We start from the raw sequence: 21492 nt of genomic DNA, 5'->3' as shown, positions 1-21492 counted from the left end.
TGATGCCTCATATGTGTAACACTGTTGAATTGAGTACTGTGAGATGTGATTAACTGTGACTTGTGCGGTTAATGACCGAACTCGGTATTGATGTTGAGGTGACGCGTACTCCAGGCTCATAGTGGGATAAGTGTTACTGTTTTGGGCGACGCGTGCACTATGCCCCACTATTTGGCTATGTGATTATGATTAGCACTTGGGCAGGATCCACTCCTCCGAAGTCTGACATACCAGCAGTGGGCGTATGCATAGTGTTAACTGTTATATATACGTACTTTGGCAAGGGGCATTTATCCAGGCACCTGTACAATGCTAAGTGTTGATGTGTGTGACGGTGAGGGCCCTGTGCCAGGTACCATGAGCGTGCTAAGTGTTGTTATACTTGATGGTTTCACCATGATGATATTGAGTTGACATGCATACTTGGTATGTAGGCATAGAGATATATTTCCCTCATGCTTGCTGGTAGTTAAAATATTTAACCATGTTGGCTTTAACTGTTATACTTGGAAAGCATGTTTAAATTTGTGAAATGTGAACGACATGAACATGATTTCATTGAGTAATTTACTTATATGGTTTCCTGTATATCCTTAGTTGTTATTGGTTATTGATATTGGTCTCTGACTGTTTATTTTGAGCTAGTCACTGCTTTCAGCCCAAGGTTAGGTTTGTTACTTATTGAGTACATAGGGTCGGTTCTACTTATACTACACTCTGCAGTCACGTGCAAATCCAGGTACTTCCGACGAGGTGATTGCTATAGTTGTCTTGGTACTAGCTGTTGGGAGACTACGAGGTAGCTGCTATATCGTCCGCAGACCTTGAAGTTCTCTTTCAGTATTTCTATCATTATTGTTCTATTGTTCAGACAGTTGTATTGAGGATTTGACCTTGTATTTTAATTCTCAGTAGTGCTCATGTACTCGTTGACACCTAATCTTTTGGGATGGTTGTAGTAGTATTATCATTATTTTTCTCAGATATATCATGATATTTCTGCGGTTGAGTTTATTAAATTTTGTTTTAATGGATTTGTTATTATTGTAAAACTATTGGCCTGCCTAGCAAGTAGAGTTATGCGCAGTCACGACTCCGGTGGGAGTTGGGTCGTGACAAGTGGTTAGTTATACTAAACTTGGCTATCCAAAGAAGATTGCTAACCAAAGATGGTCTGGATGCTTGGGGTGTTGCATTTGATTTACTTAGTCCTCTGTGCAAGCTTGAAAATGAATCTCTGGACCACTTGTTCTTCTCATGTACAATGTCTGCTGGAATATGGAGCAAACTATTGAAATGGCAAAGCATAACCTGACATGTTCTTGATTGGAAGAATGAGCTTTTGTGGATAAAGGACATATGAATGGAGAGCTGCTACTGCTGAAATTTATAGAATAGTTCTTGCTGGTTGCACATATCAAATATGGCATGCGAGGAACTGTCACGATCCGGAATTTCCACCCCCAGGGCCGTGATGGCGCCTAACTTTTCACTTGCTAGGCAAGCCAACGTTAACTATAATTATTAACCATTTTTAACAATTCAAATCAAATGATAACAATAAAACAGAATAGTTTGAAACATGGTGATAAACTAATAAACGACATAATCCAAATACAATCCTAGAAACTGGTGTCACGAGTACATGAGCATCTACAGTACTACAGATAATAGTCCGAATAAAACACAACTATTTGAATTAAAGTAAACAACTAAGATGACATAGAAGGGGACTTCAAGGCCGCGGACTCTGTGCAGCTATACCTCAAGTCTGCACTGATAGCTAGATCCGAGCAATTTCACTCAGCGCTGCTGGGACCAACTCCTTTATCTATATAAGAAGTGCAGAGTATAGTATGAGTACAGCCAAACCCATGTACTATGTAAGTGTCGAGCCTAACCCCATGTACAATAACCTGTACGCAATAATAATAATAATAATAATAACAGGAATGACAAGAAATAGAAGTAAAGCAGTTAACTCATAAAAACGAACTCAAAATCCAACTATCAGAGAGCCCAGAATAACAAGTCTTATAAACTCATCTCAAAACATCGAGACAAATCCAACAGTCACAAACAATCACAACATATACAATCCATCGGCACGCAACCTGATTCCACCATATCATCATCTGTCAATATCATAATACGTCCTTATTCCGCCATTTCAATTCATCACCTCTCAATTTCCGTTGCGGCGTGCAACTTGCTCCCCAAACAATTTAAATCAACAATAGCAATTCAACAACCAAAATTTACAAGAACTTCAACATCAAGAGAGTAAATGTACGAGGCAATGACGAATCACATAATTATCAAAGAATCTCTAACTCGAATGTCTCAATCTTACCAATTCATAAGCATCTATCAATTAGACAACTCATACAAGTGAAACCACATTATAGAAAGCAACCAATATTACAAAACTGTAAGGCAAGTAAGACATATGACAATTTTGAAATCCAAGTAAAGCAAATAGAGACAAGTAGCAAACAAGCATATAATCATGGAAGGGATGGACAATTTAATACAAGACTAGCTAAATGACAAGTAACAATTATGACATAGAAGTCAGTAAAGCATGTAGCAATTAAGGCATGAAACAAGATATATCATGAAGTAACAAAAACATGGAAGCAGGTATCATGATGGCGTATACACACTCATCACCTCGCATATACGCCGTTTCTCACATAATTCACATAACACGTAGTTCAAGGTTCCTAATTCTCTCAAATCAAGGTTAGACCCAATACTTACCTCACTTCGTAACTCAAGCAATCAATCAACCACGGCTTTACCTTTTGAACAAGCCTCTAAAATAACCAAATCTAGCAAACTATTGACTAAATGATATAAAATAAGCTTTAAAAACTACCCACTAATGAAAGAGGTTCAATTTTGATTATTTTTTAAAATGTCAACAAAAGTCAACCTCGCTTGGTCAAACCTCGAGTTCGGACCAAAATCCGATTACTCATTCAACCCCGATCCCGATTATGTGATTTTTTCCGAAATTCAACCTCAATTCGAGGTCTAAATCTCAATTTTATTAAACCCCCCAATTCTACACAAATCCCTAACTTCTACCATGGTTTAATGTTGAAATCTCATGAAATGTAATGGCTAATTGAAAGGAAGTGGATTAAAGTCACTTACCAATGAATTTGGGAAGAAAATTCTCTTGGAAAATCGCATCTAGAGTGTTTAGGGTTGAGAAATGTTGTGAAATGAGCTAAGTCTTGTTTTCCCCTCTTTCGCAATTGCAAACACCGCAAATGCGAGAGAAAGGTCGCTGCGAAACCTGCCTCAGAGCCACAGAAGTCGCAAATGCGACAAAATTATCGCAAATGCGAAGTTCCCACCTTCACAAATACGACCAGCATCTTAGCAATTACAAAGAATTACTGTTTTGCCAGGCATCGCAAATACGACCAAGTGATCGCAAATGTTATCCTGAGCTATCCGCAATTGCGAACCATTTCCTCACAAATGCGAGGCTACCCAATCCCAGACCCTGCTCGCAAATGCGAACTCTTGTTCACAATTGCACCAGCAATCTTCACACTAGCAAACTTATCCGAAATACATCTGAAACTCATCCGAGCCCCTCAGGCTCAAAACCAAACATGCATACAAGTGTAATAACATCTTTCGAGCTTGCTCATGCAATCAAATCACCAAAATAACATCTAAAATCTACAAATCCATCGTCAAAATGAATGAAATTTCTAAGTAGAACTCAAGAAAACTACAATCACATCTAAGCGTCCGAATCATGTCAAATCAATTCCGAATTGCACTAAATTTTGCAGACAAGTTTCTAATAGCGATACAGACACATTCCAAGTTTATACATAAAATTCCTAACCCGTTAGCTAAGAAGTCAACTTACGGTCAAACTTAGTAAATTTTCAAACTTTCAAAATGCTAGTTTTCGGCAAAATCAGTCAAATCAATTTATGGACCTCCAATTTCAATTCCGAGCATACGACCAAGTCCAAAATCACATTATAGACTTACTAGAATTATCAAAACACCGATCTGAGGTTGTTTTCACAAAATATCGATTGTGGTCAACTCAAGTTATTTTTAAAGCCAAAAATTATGTTTTCTTAAAATTTTCACATAAAAGCTTTTAAAATAGTGACACGGACCTCGCACGCAAACCAAGAAACATCAAACGAAGCTAACGGAGGTCTCAGAACACGGAATTAAGGGCTAATACTCAAAATGACCTATCGGGTCATCACATTCTCCACCTCTAAAACAAACATTTGTCCTCGAACAAACATAGAAAGGTACCTGGACTGGTGAAAAGGTGTGGGTATCTACTCCGCATATAGGACTCAGACTCCCACGTAGCTGCCTTGATCTACACTCTAACTGAGGGATAACTGTTAGACCTCAACTTCCGCACCTGCCGACCTGGAATGGCTACTGGTTCCTCCTCATAAGTCAAATCCTTGTCCAATTGGACTGAGCTGAAATCTAATACATGGAATGGATCATCGTGATACTTTCGGAGCATGGAAACATGGAATACCGAGTGAACTTCCGATAAGCTAGGTGGCAATGCAAGCTCTTAGGCCACATCACCAACTCTCTCATGGATCTTAAAGGGTCTGATATACCTAGGGCTCAACATGCCTTTCTTCCCGGACCTCATCACACTCTTCATGGGTGAAACTCAGAGCAATACTCTCTTTCCAACCATGAATGCAATGTCATAAACTCTGTGATCGGCGTAATACTTCTTCCTAGACTGTGCCATACGAAGTCGATCCTGAATCAGCTTGACCTTTTCCAAGGCATCCTGAACCAAATCGGTACCCAATAATCGAGCCTCTCTCGGCTCAAACCAATCAACTGGCAAACGACATCGCCTCCCATATATGGCCTCATAAGGAGCCATCTGAATACTCAATTGGTAGCTTTTGTTGTAGGCAAACTTCGCAAGCGGCAAGAACTGATCCCGAGATTCCCCGAAATCCATAACACAAGCGCGAAGCATATCCTCTAATATCTGAATGAAGCACTTGGACTGTCCGTCCGTCTAGGGGTGAAATGATGTACTCAACTCAACCCATGTGCCTAACTCACATTGTACGGCCCTCTAGAAGTACGGTGTGAACTACGGCCCCGATCAGAAATAATGGACACCCGGCACACCATGAAGACGAACAATCTCGCAAATATAGATCTCAGCCAAACCGGTCTGAAGAATAGGTAACTCCCATTGGAATGAAATGCGCCGACTTGGTCAACCTATCCATAATCACCCATAGAGCGTCAAATTTCTTCTAAGTCCATGGGAGCCCAACAACGAACTCCATGGTAATATGCTCCCATTTCCACTCAGGAATCTCAAGCCTCTAAAGCAAACCGCCAAGCCTTTAATGCTCGTACTTTACCTGCTAACAACTCAAACACCGAGACATATGCGCAACTATATATTTCTTCATTCTTTTCCACCAATAATGTTGCCTCAAATCCTGATACATCTTGGAGGCACCCGGCTGGATGGAATACCGCAAATTGTGGGCCTCCTCAAGAATCGAATAACGAAGCCCATCCACTTTGGGCACACAAATCCGACCCTGCATCTGTAACACCCCATCATCCCCAATAGAAACCTTGTTGGCATCACCGTGCTACACTATGTCCTTAAGGACAAGAAAATGGAGGTCTTCATATTGACGCTCTCTAATGCGCTCATACAAAGAAGACCGAGAAACCATGCAAGCAAGAACCCGACTAGGCTCCGAAATATCTAACCTCACGAACTGATTGGCCAAGGCTTGAATATCTGATGCTAGCGCTCTCTCATCAATTGGAATATGTGCAAGGGTACCCATACTCACAACCTTTTCTACTCAAGGCATCGGCCACTACATTGGCCTTCTCGGGATGATACAAAATGGTGATATTATGAACCTTCAACTGCCGAGACGCGTATGCAATCACCCTGCCATCCTTCATCAATACTGCACCAAGCCCAATACGAGATGCATCACAATACACAGTATAGGATCCCGAACCCGTGGGTAATACCAACACCGGAGCTGTAGTCAAGGCAGTCTTGAGCTTCTGAAAGCTCAACTCACACTTATTAGATCACCTGAATGGGGCACCCTTCTGGGTCAATCTAGTTAATGGGGCTCCGATGGATGAAAACCCCTCCACGAACCGGCGATAATAACATGTACGCAATAATAATAATAATAATAATAATAATAATAATAATAATAATAATAATAATAATAATAATAATAATAATAATAATAATAATAATAATAATAATAATAATAATAATAAAAGGAAAGGCAGAAAATGGAAGTAAAGCAATTAACTCATAAAAAAGAACTCGAAATCAAACTAACCCAGAGCCTAGAATAACAAGTCTCGTAAACTCATCTCAAAACACCGAGGCAAATCCAACAGTCACAAACAATCACAACATATACATTCCGTTGTAACGCGATACCCGATCCCACCATATCATAATCTGTCAATATAATAATACGTCCTTATTCCGCCATTTAAATTCATTACCTTTCAATTTCCGTTGCATCGTGTAACCTGCTCCCCAAACAATTTCAATCAACAATAGCAATTCAACAACCAAAATTTGCAAGAATTTCTACATCAAGAGAGTAATGCACGAGGCAATCAAGAATCACATGATAATCAAAGAATCTCTAAATACTCGAATGTCTTAACCTTACCAACTCATCCAACATCTAACAATTAGACAACTCATATATGTGAAACCACGTTATAGAAAGCAACAAATATTACAAAACTATAAGGCAAGTAAGACATATGACTATTTAGATATGCAAGTAAAGCAAGTAGAGACAGGTAGCAAACAAGCATGGAATCATGGAAGGGATGGACAATTTAATATATGAATAGCTAAGTGACAAGTAACAATTATGGAATAGAAGTCAATAAAGCATATAGCAATTAAGGCATGAAAAAAAGTATATCATAAAGTAACGAAAAACACGGAAGCAGGTATCATGACGGCGTATATACACTCGTTACCTCGCATATATACTGTTTCCCACATAATTCACATAACACGTAGTTCGAAGTTCCCTAATTGTCTCAAATCAAGGTTAGACCCAACACATACCTCACTCCGCAACTCAAGCAATCAATCAACCACGGCTTTGCCTTTTGAGCAAGCCTCCAAACCAACCAAATCTGGCAAATTATTGACCAAATGATTCAAAATAAGATTTAGACACTACCCACGAATGAAAGAGGTTCAATTTTGATCATTTTTGAAAAAGTCAACAAAAGTTAACCCCGGGCTCGCTTGGTCAAAATCCGAGTTCGGACCAAAACCCGATTATCCATTCACCCCGATCCCGGTTATGTGATTTGTTTTGAAATTCGACCTCAATTCGAGGTCTAAATCTCAATTTTACAAAATTCCCCAATTCTACTAAAATCCCTAATTTCTACCACGGAAATCCTAAATTTGATGTTGAAATATCATGAAATGTAACGAGTAATTGAAAGGAATGGATTAAAGTCACTTACCAATGAATTTGGGGGAAAAAGTCTATTGGAAAATCACCTCTAGAGTGTTTAGGGTTGATAAATGGTATGAAATAAGCTAAGTCCCGTTTTTTCCCTCTTTTACGCAGCTGCAGTTGTCGCAATTGCGAACACCGCAAATGCGAGAAAAGGGTCGCAAATGCGAAACCTACCTCAGAGCCACAGAAGTCGCAAATGCGACAAACTGATCACAAATGCGAAGTTCCCATCTTCGCAAATGCGACCAGCATCTTCACAATTGCGAAGGAATACTATTTTGCAAGGCATAGCAATTGCGAACCATTTCCTCGCGAATGTGAGGTTACCCAGTCACATGCCTTGCTCGCAAATGCGAACTCTTGTTCGCAAAAGTGAAGCTCGCAATTGCGAGCCAGATCTCGCGAATGCGAGATCTGCAGCAGACACCAGAGCTGGTATTGCACCAACAATCTTCACACTAGCGAAACTCATCTGAAACACGTCTGAAACTCCGAACCCCTCGGGCTCCAAACCAAACATGCACACAAGTGTAATAACATCATACGAACTTGCTTGCGCAATCAAATCACCAAAATAACATCTAAATCTGCAAATCAATCCTCAAAATAAAATTTCAAAGTAGAACTCAAGAACACTAGACTCAAATCTAAGCGTTCGAATCATGTCAAATCGATTCCGAATTGCAACAAATTTTGCGGACAAGTTTCAAATAGAGATACAGACCCATTCGAAGTTTCTACATCAAAATTCAAACCCGTTAGCTAAGAAATTAGCTTACGGCCAAACTTTATAAATTTTCAAACTTTCAAAATGCTAGTTTTCGGCAAAATGAGTCAAATCAATTTAGGGATCTCCAATTTCAATTCCGGGCATACGGCCAAGTCCAAAATCACGATACGGACCTAAAGGAATCGTCAAAATACTGATCCGAGGTCGTTTTCACAAAATGTTGACCGTTGTCAACTCAAGTTGTTTTAAAAGCCAAAAATCATATTTTCTTCAAATTTTTACATAAAAGCTTTTCAAATATACTCAAAATGATCTATCGGGTCATCACAAGAACATGGGCTCTTCCAAGGAAAGACAAGATCAACAGAAATGAGTGTTAGGCAGATCGTCCAGGAGGTAGTGATAGAGGCTCTACGAGGAGTGAGTTAGAAAGGAAACTAGCACACCTTATTTTTTATTCTTAGATTTTCAAGTATACAGTAGCAATGAAGATAGGGAAGCTCTGAAGATTGGAGTCATGTCCAATATCTAATTGTTCTTTTCTTTGAATTTGTATATATTTGCTATTGGTAAATAAAAATTATACTTACCAAAAAAAATGACGAATTAATTGCAAAATAAAGTTTCGTCAGCATGTAATTTTTTGGTATTTTATTTTTCTTTCCTTCATGGTATTGTCCTAGTTTGTTTGCCAACTCTTCAAACATTTTCTTAGTGGGCGTTTGGACATAAGAATTGTAAAATTTCCAAAAAAAAGTGAAAAAAAATTTCAAATGAAAATGGTATTTGAAAATTAGTGTTGTGTTTGGACATGAATATAATTTTGGGTTTTTTTTTAAATTTTGTGAGTGATCTGAGTGAAAATTTTAAAAAACAGTTTTTTGGATTTTTCAAATTTTCGAAAAATTTTAAAATGCATCTTCAAGTGAAAATTAAAATTTTTATGACAAAAAGCTGATTCCGAAAAAAGTAAACATTTTTCGAAATAAGTGAAAAATTTCTTATGTCCAAACGGTCTCTTAATTGCCATGATATGGAACTTTTATGGATATAAAAATATAATATTATGGAGAAAAGAAAAGGCTCAAAGTTAAATTATCATAAAAGTTTTCAATTTATGTGGCAAAGTTAGGCACGAATTTTAAGAAAGAGATGCGTACTTTTGAAAATTATGATCTATAAAATCCATAGATATTTGTATGACTATAAATAATTCTTATTAATGGTAAATGATATATTAAAGTTAAATTATTTTAAATTTAAAAAATTGTCACTATTTTCAAAATAAACTAAAAGGAAATATTGCTACGTAAAGTGAAATGAATGGAATAAAAAAATAGTAGCACATAATATGAGACGTGGGAATACTAGGTAAAAGTCGCAATTAGAGGTGGCAAAATGGTTAAAAGAAAACAGTTATCCACCCATATTATTCATGAAAAAATGGGTTGGATAATGAACAATTTAAAAATGGGTCAAATATGGATAAAAAACCATATTATCCACTTAGAAAATGGTTAACCAAATGGATAACCAATGGATAACTAATGTGTTTAACTTTTACATTTGTAAAGCCTTAAATTGGAGTTCCTCGAATTTGGAAAACTAGAAATTCTCTCATAAGTGATCATATTTACGAAGCCATGGAGAATATGGATATCCATATTATCCGCCGGATAAAGCCGTTTTTATCCGTATCAACTACGGGTCGTCTCATAATATGTGTCGTGCTTACTGAAAATAGTTATCTCAAATTATTTGTCATTTTAGAAGTTCAAGAAAAAATTGATTCTATTTTTCCTATTTTACCCTTAATAATCAATTGCATTCACATTTAGTAAAAAATATGGATAATGACATTGATAGAGATGACACATAAATTGAGAAAATATTTAATAACGGTAAAGTAGTCAAAAACTATTCTTTCTTAAGGGGCGTACACAAGAAAATCACGACACATATTATGAGACGGAAGGAGTACTATAAATATTTTTAAGGGTGATGCTAAACGGCACAACTTTAGTGACCCAACTTTGGCCACACTTGTGAAAAGATATCAAAGACCCCCTAACTATTTAGCCTACAATTTTCCCTCCAAAATACAAAATTAAATATGGAGAGGCTCTTCCTATTCCCAAGCATTGAGGTATGCAAAAATTAAATGTTGGTAGCTGAAGAGTCTTCGCAGTATATTTGTATTTCCATTGTATTTTATGTGCATATAAATTATTGTATTTTCTTAAAAATAAATACGGTATATTTTTTAGTATGCTTCCTCCTTAACAAAACAAGTCAAGTGGACACTTTCTCCTTATCTAAAAATGGATTCAAACCAAGAAAATTTGGTGGTACAAGAAAATATGAATCCAAATGAACATAACACAAATACAACAACCACAAATATTGTAACGACCTGACCGGTCGTTTTGAGCTCTAGCGTGTCGTTCAGCAGTTTGAGGCCATGAGCAGCTTCACTTCAGGCATTATGACTTGTGTGCATGGTCGGAATTGAATTTTGGGAAGTTCGGAGTTGATTTGGAAAGAGAATTCTCATTTCGGAAGCTTAAAATTGAAAGAATTGACTAAGATTGGATTTTTGAGTGAACGACCTCGGAGTCGGGGTTCGGAGGTTCCAGCAAGTCCGTATGATGATTTCGGACTTGGGCGTGTGTCCAGACTAGGTTTTGGAAGACCCAAGAACGTTTCGGCACCTATTGTGGAAGTTAGCATTTTTGGAGGAATTTCATAAGTTTGGGTTGAAGTGCATTTCAGTGTTACCAATGTCCGTTTGGGATTCTGAGTCTGGGAATAGCTCCGTATGGTGATTCCGGTATTGGGAGCGCGATCGGAAGTGAATTCAGAGGTCCGTGGGTCATTTCGGAGTCAATTGGCTAAAGATAGAAATTTGAAGGTTTTGGGAAGTTTGACCGAGAGTTGACTTTTTGATATCGGGGTCGGACCGATTTCGGAAGTTGGATTAGGTCCGTAATGTCAAATATGACTTGTGTACAAATTTTGAGGTCAATCGGACGTGATTTGATAGGTTTCGGCATCGAATGTTGAAGTTTGAATTTCTCAAGTTCATCAAGTTTGATTTGGGGTGTGATTCGTGATTTTAGCATTGTTTGATATGATTTGAGGCCTCCAGCGAGTCCGTAATGTGTTTTGGGACTGGTTGGCATGATTGGTCGGGGTCCCGGGGCCTCGGGTGGATTCCGAGTGGTTAACGGATCGAGTTGGAATTTGAAGAAGAAGTGATCGGATGCCTTCTGGTGTAACCGCACCTGCGAGGCTTGGGCCGCAGGTGCGGGGCTGCAGAAGCGGCCCTTGGGTCGCAGAAGCAAAAATGGGCCGGCTAGGCTGGGACCACAAATGCGGTCGATTTGTCGCAGATGTGTGACCGCACCTGCGGAAGGAGAAGCGCAGATGCGGAAGTTGAGGCTAGGAGGAGGACCGCAGAAGCGGATGGTAGCTCGCACCTGCGGAACCGCAGAAGCGGTCAAGTGACCGCATGTGCGGGCAGGTGCGGAAATGCTGGAGTCAGTAAGGTTGTTTAAAACGGGGGTTTAACTCATTTCAACCCCATTTTTCTTCATGGGAGCCGATCTTTGGGCGATTTTGGAGCTCCATCTTTGTCATCCATGTCAAGGTAAGTGGTTTCTACTAGTTTTGAGTTAAATACTTGGATTATATATGGATTAGAGCATGAAAATTAGTGAAAATTTGTGGGTTTTTGGTGGAAGACCTAGAAATTATATTTTTGATTTTACCATAATTTTGGACATGAAATTGAGAGTAAATTATATATTTGAGTTCGTGAGAACATGGGTAAACTTTATCATCAAAAAATTTCAGAATCCGGGCACGTGGGCCCGAGGGCGTTTTTGTCAACTTTTCGATCGGGGTTAGGAATTGTTACAAATTGGATTATTATGAGTAATTGAACATATATTAATGGATGTGCGTAATTATTGGCTAGTTTTGTAGCGTTGTGCATCAATTTAAGTCTTCGGAAGGGCGTGGAAATGTCGGTTATGGAACTTCGGAGCGAGGTGAGTTTCCTTTCTAACCTTGTAAGAGAGAATTGTCCCCATAGGTGAGTTAATTGGTTATGTGCTCCTATTTGTGGGGGCTACGTACGCACGAGGTGACGAGAGTCCGTGCGTAGCTACTATTATGCTTAAGTCCGCGTAGTCTAGGACCCAAAAGTATGTTTTACATGTAATATTTGAAATCTTGTTGTCAAATTGAAATGCTTAAAACATATTGAAATATATACAAGAATTTATAAAAACTAGACATTCATTTCTTGACTTTTAAAAAGAGAGTTTTCCTTTTATTGGATGATTGATTCCCTGATGGTTTCTTGGTTGACTGTTCGGAGTGTTTATTTAAATTTGACCGCGTCGCATGTATGATTCGCGAGCGGGGTAATAGATGCATCTATGGTTCACGCCATTCGACCCTCTGGCAGTACACAGTTTAAATATTATTGGATCGGGCCGTACGTCCTCGGCATGATTTGCGCATGCTTGTTGTCACGACCCAAAATCCACTAAGGGTCGTGGTGGCGCCGGACACCTCTGTCAGGCCAGCCAACTAACTTATCAATTAATTCCTCTTTTAATACTTTTGAAAATCTAAGGTTTTTCCTTCCATTTTCATAAATAAAAGTTCACTACTTGAATTCAAATTTAAATAATAACAATTAGTACAAATCCGTTGAAAACCATCCCAGAAATCCGGTGTCACAAGTACATGGCAACTACTGATAAGAGAAATAAAATACAACATCCGTCCGGAATACAGTGGACGGAAAGTAAATACAATACACTCGAAGGGACTACCATAGCTGCGGTCGCCTCGAATGATGCAGCTCACCTAGTCCCAGCGTCATCCATGCTGCTACGCCCAATAGGCTGCTAGAGGTATATATACCTGTGCAACAAAAATGCACAGAAGTGTAGTATGAGTACGTAATCAATGTGTATTCAGTGAGTATCCCGCCTAATCCCGAAGGGGTAGAGAGGAGATGGCCAACTTCGACACTCACTAGAGGTCAATTAACAATATTCTATAAGTGCGAGGATAATCATGGATTTATATAGAAGTTCTAATTGTGAAGCCATAAAACAGGTAAACACCTTCAACAACAAATCAAGGGCCTCCAAGGTTTATTCTTTATTATCTTATCAGTTTATATCAAGCCACGTAGGGCCAATTGCACATTTACAATTTTCAAACAACAGATAAACATGCGCAAATCACACCGAGGCGACGGCCCACTCCAACAGGAATGTAAACTGTGCACTGCCGAGGGTCGAGCGGCACGAACCATAGATGCATCTATTCTTACCGAGGCGTTCGGCTCGTTCCATAAATAAACACATATCCTGCTCGCGAATCGTCTATGCGATGCAGGCACACATAAAGTACTTGCTCAAGTAGGAAACTAAGAGTTTATCGAGGATAATCATCCAAATAGACGAATTTCTCTTTTTAACATTTCAGGGAAAATTAATATTAAATCTCTTTTTTAAATTCCTTTACAAATTCAAGGTGATTTAAACAATTCAAACTATCAATGGGTTCACAGTTAATCCAAGTATAACATGCTTTTTTTTTTTGGGTCCTAGACTACCCGAACAATAGCATAATAGTAGCTACGCACGGACTCTCGTCACCTCGTGTGTACGTAGCCCCCACAAATAGGAGCACATAACCAATTTAACTCACCTATGGGGTAAATTCCCCCTCACAAGATTAGAAAGGAGACTCACCTCGCTCCGAAGACTCATAACCGGCATTCTACATTCTTCCGAAGACTTGCACCAACGTAAAATGCTCCAAAACTAGCCAATGATTATACAAAACCATTAATATATGTTCAATTAAACTTTACAACCCAATTTGTAAAAATTCTTAACCCCGAATGAAAAGTTGACCAAAACGCCCTCGGGCCCACGTGCCCGGATTCCAAAATTTCTCGAAGATATACTCTACCCATAGCTTCACTAGCTCAAATATATAATTTACTCCTAATTCCATGCTCAAATTCGTGATAAAATCCAATCCCAATTTTCCCACAATTTTCATGTCTAATTCCATGATATAATCTTGTATTTAACTTGGAAGTGAGTAGGAGTAACTTACCTTAACATAGATGCCGAAATCCCTTCTTGAAGCTCTCCAAAAAATCGTCCATGCTTTGAAGAAATGAAGAAAAATGAGCTAAACCCGCTAAAATACCATTCTGCCCAGGTATTTACTCATCGCGATCGCGAAAAATGCTCCGAGATCGCGGGGAACAATTTTTCCAGCCCAAAATTTACTCTTCCCGATCGCGGAAAGAGCTTCTCGATCGCGGAGAACAATTTCCCAGCCTTCCGGACAGCCTCTAGTAGAATAGTCATAACTCTTTGCACACAACTCCAAGTGACAAATGGTTTAATATTCTGAAAACTAGACTCAAAGATCTACAACTTTCATGTGTTGGTAATTTACCATTTCCTTATAGATTTCTAGATATAATCTGTCAAAGTCAGCCCATGTGTAACACAACTTTCTTCATCATCTTCCCGGACACCCTGTAGTGTAACAGCCATAACTTTTTGTACACAAATCCAAATCATGAATGGTTTACTTTTGTAGAAACTAGACACAAAGAGCTACAACTTTCATTTTTACATCATCTCAAAATTCCTTATAGATTGTGAGATATGAGCCTCCGAAGTCGAGTCAGTGCAGCAGAATATTTACTCTACGCGATCGCGAAAGGCTTTCCGCGATCGCGATTCACTGGCCCGTGTCCCACATTTTACTCACCGTGATCGCGACCAATTCCCCGCGATCGCATATACCACTGCTGTAGCCAAAAACCAGCAGTTATAAATGGCCTAGAAATGGTCCTAAACCACCCCGAAACTCACCCGAGCTCCTCGGTACCCCGTTCGAACGTGCCAACAAGTCTGGAGACATATCATGGACTTAGTCGAGGCTTCAAATCACATCAAGCAACGTCGAAATCACGAATCGCGCCAAAATTCATCTTTATGAACTTTGAAATTTCTAACTTTCACATCCGATGCCGAAACCTATCAAATCACGTCCGGTTGACCTCAAATTTTGCACACAAGTCACATTTGACGTTACGGACCTACTCCAACTTCCGGAATCGGATTCCGACCCCGATATCAAAAAGTCAACCTCCGATCAAACTTCTCAAATACCTTCAAATTTCTATCTTTAGCCAAATGGCTCCAAAATGACCTACGGACCTCCGAGTTCACTTTCGATCGCGCCCCCAACTCCAGAATCACCATACGGAGCTATTCACAGTCTCGGAATCCCAAACGGACATCGACAACACTGAAATGCTCTTCAAGCCAAACTTATGAAATTTCTTCTAAAATGCTAACTTCGTCAATAGGCGCCAAAACGCTCCCGGGTTATCCAAAACCCGAACCGGGCATACGCCCAAGTCCGAAATCATCATACGAACCTGCTGGAACCTTCAGATCCTGATGCCGAGGTCGTTTACTGAAAAATCCAATCCTAGTTCATTCTTTCAACTTTAAGCTTCTCAAATGAGAATTTTCATTTAAATTTAACTCCGATCTTCCTGAATTTAAATTCCGACCCTGCGAACAAGTCACAATACCTGAAATGAAGCTGCTCATGGCCTCAGACTGCTGAACGACGCGCTAGGGCTCAAAACGACCGGTCGGGTCGTTACATTCTCTCCCACTTAAACATACGTTCGTCCTCGAACGTGCTGAGAACTACACTGGAGTAGTCTGAAATCACTGTTTAGCACCTCAAGCACCTTCCCGTGCTATCACAACTCAGTTGAGCACATTAGCTCGATAAGTTCTGAAGATACTCCCTTTTATTCAAGCAATTAAGCCTTAGAGCCCAATTCCAACATCCGGAATTCTATGCCAGGCCTGTTTCCAACATACGATCACCGTATCAATCACTATACGCTGTACTCAAACATGACTGCATAACTCTGCTGAATTCACACTTTGCATCACTTTACTCATAGGACCACAATAACATTTCTGTTTGAATTAATCGAAATTCCACGAATCTGATGCTCCCATTGCACCTCATGGCCTACATAGGTCTTACTCTAACTATTACAATACCGCCACGACGGATGAGATGCCAAAATTCATAATCAACTGCCGAGTCAACCAATCATCGAGTCTATACTTCTGACAAGAAACATTACCACATTCTGAACCAAATAACGATCTTCGCTCCTTAATATACTTCATATAATCAGATTGCACTGATCCTAAATCCCACAATCTCACCTTACCCAGTACGAACTGCTCAGGCAATAAGCCACTCCGAATGCGACCACAAGTCTCATATGATGCCACAATGTGCCAATAGGCCACCAATCCGAACACAACACAAACAGGAAATCGAACTCTGGGAGGAATTACCTAACCCCCGCACTAATACAGACTTTTCTTAGAAGATAGGAAGCGAAACACACAAAAACAGCATATAGAAAGACCAGACTCGACGTCACAGTGTTGCGGCGCGCAACCCGATCCAAATAACATACCCATGGCGGCATGCCACCCGATCCAAATAACATACCCATGGCGGCGTGCCACCCGATCCACACATAGATCTCACATAAGGAGATTGCACTTCGAGCTAAATCCGCTCATTACATAAAAATATCGAATTCCGATCGCAAGCACGCTAAGTGCATAATACCATCCCTGAGAAACACATAGCGCTATAGGCTACAAATCTCAAGCACAACTGAGGTGCGATACAAGATCTAAATCTCAAGAGCCATCCTGCTCACATAACATCATCGCAACGCGGACCCTCAACACATAAGAATTTACTAAGCCGTCTCACAACTCATACGGCGCAATACATCACTGCCTGGGATAGCTGATGACAAAATAACACCTCAACTGTTCCTCCATAGGGAACGCTCGCTGAAATGAACACAACTGGCCTGATATAAAGCCATGTTCACAAATAAATCAATCCACCAATCTCAAGCCGATTTCTGATTGCACCAACTTGGCCAATGACCCTTCAAAGGTCCGTAGTAACTCCCCTTTGCCTCATATCATGTAAGGATAACCATCATAACCGGAGCAACCTCCTCAGTTCATAACCCAATATACAAAGTGCCCTCCAGGCATAAATTCTCAAATTAATGATATTACCACCATCCTCATACTTGGTTTAAATCTTTAGTCAAACAAGTGGCTACATGCCACACTGGTACAATCTTCCCGTGGAACACGTTCCCACAATCTTCTGAAATAAATAACGGGCCCGCACATCTAAACCATCGGACGCACTAACGCTGCAAAGCGATCCAGAATCCTTAACCAAGATGCAAAACCTCTTCCACAACACATCGATCTCAGGTGACGCTGAGGACAATTCCAATTTACTCTAATCATTCAACCCTTTCCTTGCTCATCCGAGCCCGTGACATCCTTGTCAACACTGAACTGCGACCTTGATCCTCACTTCGTATTTCCATGCTACTCACTGCACCCAACGTGCCAACATACAATAGAACACGATTTTTCATTATAACTCCGAAATCATTAATATTTTAACACTTTAGCATATACGAACTTTTCACTTAACTCGCTTCAGGAGAATCATAGCAATACACAGGTAATTTTCCATAACCGTAGAATATGCAAATCTCTAAGTAGTGGTCCAAGCCACCATAGCCCTTCCGGAATCCGCTCCCACTTAACAAGCCATAACAGAAGAATGCTTCTTAATAATATCAATTACGGCGGCCGACAAGCCTCACACGTACCGCCACAAATCATACGCATAACTTGATCACGCAGAATGAACTAATCACTAGCCCCAATATGCCAATTCAACTATGGCTAATCAATCTGCCTTCTTCCAATTCCTCCTTGCTTGCCAAAAATAACATGCTCCATCTACACTCACCCCGAGTGTCCTTGAATCACGAGACCAGGCTGTCTCAATTCCCACGAACTATTTCATAACACCCAAATGCTACGCCACAAGCCAAACATCCCGAAACATTCTGTGCCTCTTCTCGTAAACTGCTACAAAGCTTGATTCTTAATTGTACCTACAAGCTCGACATCATTAGGCACCACACTTTACCTCTTGAATTCACTAGGACCGTTACTGAGAGCCACCCGCTCTGACTTGGTCCCGAATATAATCGACTCCATGAATCTTCTAGCACATTAATACCCTCTCAACGAAGCACCTGGCAGAACCACTCTCCTTTAAACCCGCTTCTATACAAGGCATAAATTCTGAATCTTTTTTCAAGTCCGAACATGAGCCAAGAAGGCTAACCATAGCACATCCTTAATAATTCCTCCGCTCAATTTACTACTTATGGTCTTTTCTCGTAGCTGGATTAATCCATCAATATGCTAATAACCAGAAATCACGCAAGTAGTTAATCATACAGCCCAATCATAAGCGGTGGGACTCTCCCACTTAGCTTGAAGTCATCATTCCACCATTCTTGAGTTCGCCCGACCTTTTTACCTCTTATTGACTTAACCTCGCGCCACCAATTATCAAAATCTCTCGGGATCTTCCTGTAAATCCCCATCTTTCATATTCTGAGTCATCATCCACATTCGCACGACCGATCTCTTTGTTGAACAACCAATATAATTCCTTGCAGAAGCTTCGCCAACCACGCGACCGCTAATCTGCTCACGGGGAATAACCCACCTAGGGGAATCACCTCCCGACACCTTCCCACGCCGTTGCACGGGGTACATTCACTATGACACCAATAGCCCATCCTGAGTTCGAGCTCACCTTCCAGTTGCACAAGTCCGTTCGCCCCTCGCGGACATCAATTAAATGCGCGGCAGCATCCTTCCAAATTCAGGGTTATGCTGCACCCTCCTACATTTCAAGCAGCTCCTTTCCGCCATATCAATCTTCTGCCACATAATAGCCCATACTTCACATCATACCCGCAGGCTTCAATCACCAATCATTAAAATCCCCAATTCGATCCAAACTCTCTTTAAGGCGCGTAGTCATCCTACTACCAAGCCCATATGCAAGCCTCGCCACTCTCCCACTTTGGCGGAACTCTTCTCCTTAATCGGTTACTCAACATTGCTCCTCATACTTGGCCTTCTAGAAATTTTAAACACCGCCTAGCACTTCCCACATGTCCTACCTCATACCTTGCTGCTCAATTGTTGCCCTAAATAAAATCTATCTTTGTGGCACTTGAACCCACCATTGCTACTAACTTTAAACCGTTCCAAAGGTCATCTTTATCGAGCCGACAACATTAGAAATTCTAATTCGATCTTAAACCACCGCATCATGCGATATCTGACAGTTGTAACTCCAATATTATTTCACAATATCCTGCCATAAAGGCGGATTGTAGCAGATTATAACACCGACAAACTTAGAACGTCCAATTAGGACAACAACACCCCAATGTAGAGGAGAACTCTACCACGCTTGCAATTACCACGTTTCATTACTTCCACCAGTCCACTTCTGACCATCCTTCGTTCGTTTGACTTTCCCCTGCCGGGAATAAAATACTGAATCTCTTAATTACACACTGAGTAAACCTCCCTTCAATTCATTCATTGCCCGACACGTGGGCAAACGTCCCACCATGACGACAATACCGCGGAATAAAAACTCATAAGCATTATGGCAACCTGTGCCTAGCCTCAAGGCTCTTAGAAGTTCTATTACTGAGCTGAAACAGTATAATATCCCTCCATAATGCAACTATAATAGTCCAATCAACTATACCGGGAAAAATCATCCCGCACCACATTTGTAGTGCCATTACAATCCTTCAATTTCAATTTATAACAAGCGCTCGCGTCGCGTAACATTGATTGGAAAGGAATCAAAGGCATAAGCCTCAAAGGAATCGAACCGCACGATAAGGAAATCAAGAAGGGAAGTACTCCTAACACTCCTACAGCCTCCCGAGGATAAGTACAGACGTCTCCGTACCGATCCGCGAGACTCTACTAGACTTGCTCATGACTCGTGAGACCGACGGGAACCTAGTGCTCTGATACCATGTTGTCACGACCCAGAATCCACTAAGGGTCGTGGTGGCGCCGGACACCTCTGTCAGGCCAGCCAACTAACTTATCAATTAATTCCTCTTTTAATACTTTTGGAAATCTAAGGTTTTTCCTTCCATTTTCATAAATAAAAGTTCACTACTTGAATTCAAATTTAAATAATAACAATTAGTACAAATCCGTTATAAACCATCCTAGAAACCCGGTGTCACAAGTACATGAGCAACTACTGATAAGAGAAATAAAATACAACATCCGTCCGGAATACAGTGGACGGAAAGTAAATACAGTACACTGGAAGGGACTACCCTAGCTGCGGTCGCCTCGAATGATGCAGCTCACCTAGTCCCAGCGTCATCCATGCTGCTACGCCCAATAGGCTGCTAGAGGTATATATACCTGTGCAACAAAAATGCACAGAAGTGTATTATGAGTACGTAATCAACGTGTACTCAATGAGTATCCCGCCTAATCCCGAAGGGGTAGAGACGAGATGGCCAACTTCGACACTCACTAGAGGTCAATTAACAATATTCTATAAGTGCGAGGATAATCTTGGATATATATAGAAGTTCTAATTATGAAGCCATAAAACAGGTAAACACCTTCAACAACAAACCAAGGGCCTCCAAGGTTTATTCTTTATTATCTTATCAGTTTATATCAAGCCACGTAGGGCCAATTGCACATTTACAATTTTCAAACAACAGATAAACATGCGCAAATCACACCGAGGCGACGATCCGCTCCAACAGGAATGTAAACTGTGCACTGTCGAGGGTCGAGCGGCACGAACCATAAATGCATCTATTCTCACCGAGGCGTTCGGCCCGTTCCATAAATAAACACATATCCTGCTCGCGAATCGTCTATGCGACGCAGGCACACATAAAGTACTTGCTCAAGTAGGAAACTAAGAGTTTATCGAGGATAATCATCCAAATAGACAAATTTCTCTTTTTAACATTTCAGGGAAAATTAATATTAAATTTCTTTTTTTAAATTCCTTTACAAATTCAAGGTGATTTAAACAATTCAAACTATCAATGGGTTCACAGTTAATCCAAGTATAACATGCTTTTTTTTGGGTCCTAGACTACCCGAACAATAGCAT

This window comes from Nicotiana attenuata, unplaced genomic scaffold (genome assembly GCF_001879085.1).
Source record: "Nicotiana attenuata strain UT unplaced genomic scaffold, NIATTr2, whole genome shotgun sequence".
NCBI classification, from domain to species: domain Eukaryota; kingdom Viridiplantae; phylum Streptophyta; class Magnoliopsida; order Solanales; family Solanaceae; genus Nicotiana; species Nicotiana attenuata.
Note: the sequence above shows the minus strand (reverse complement) of the source record.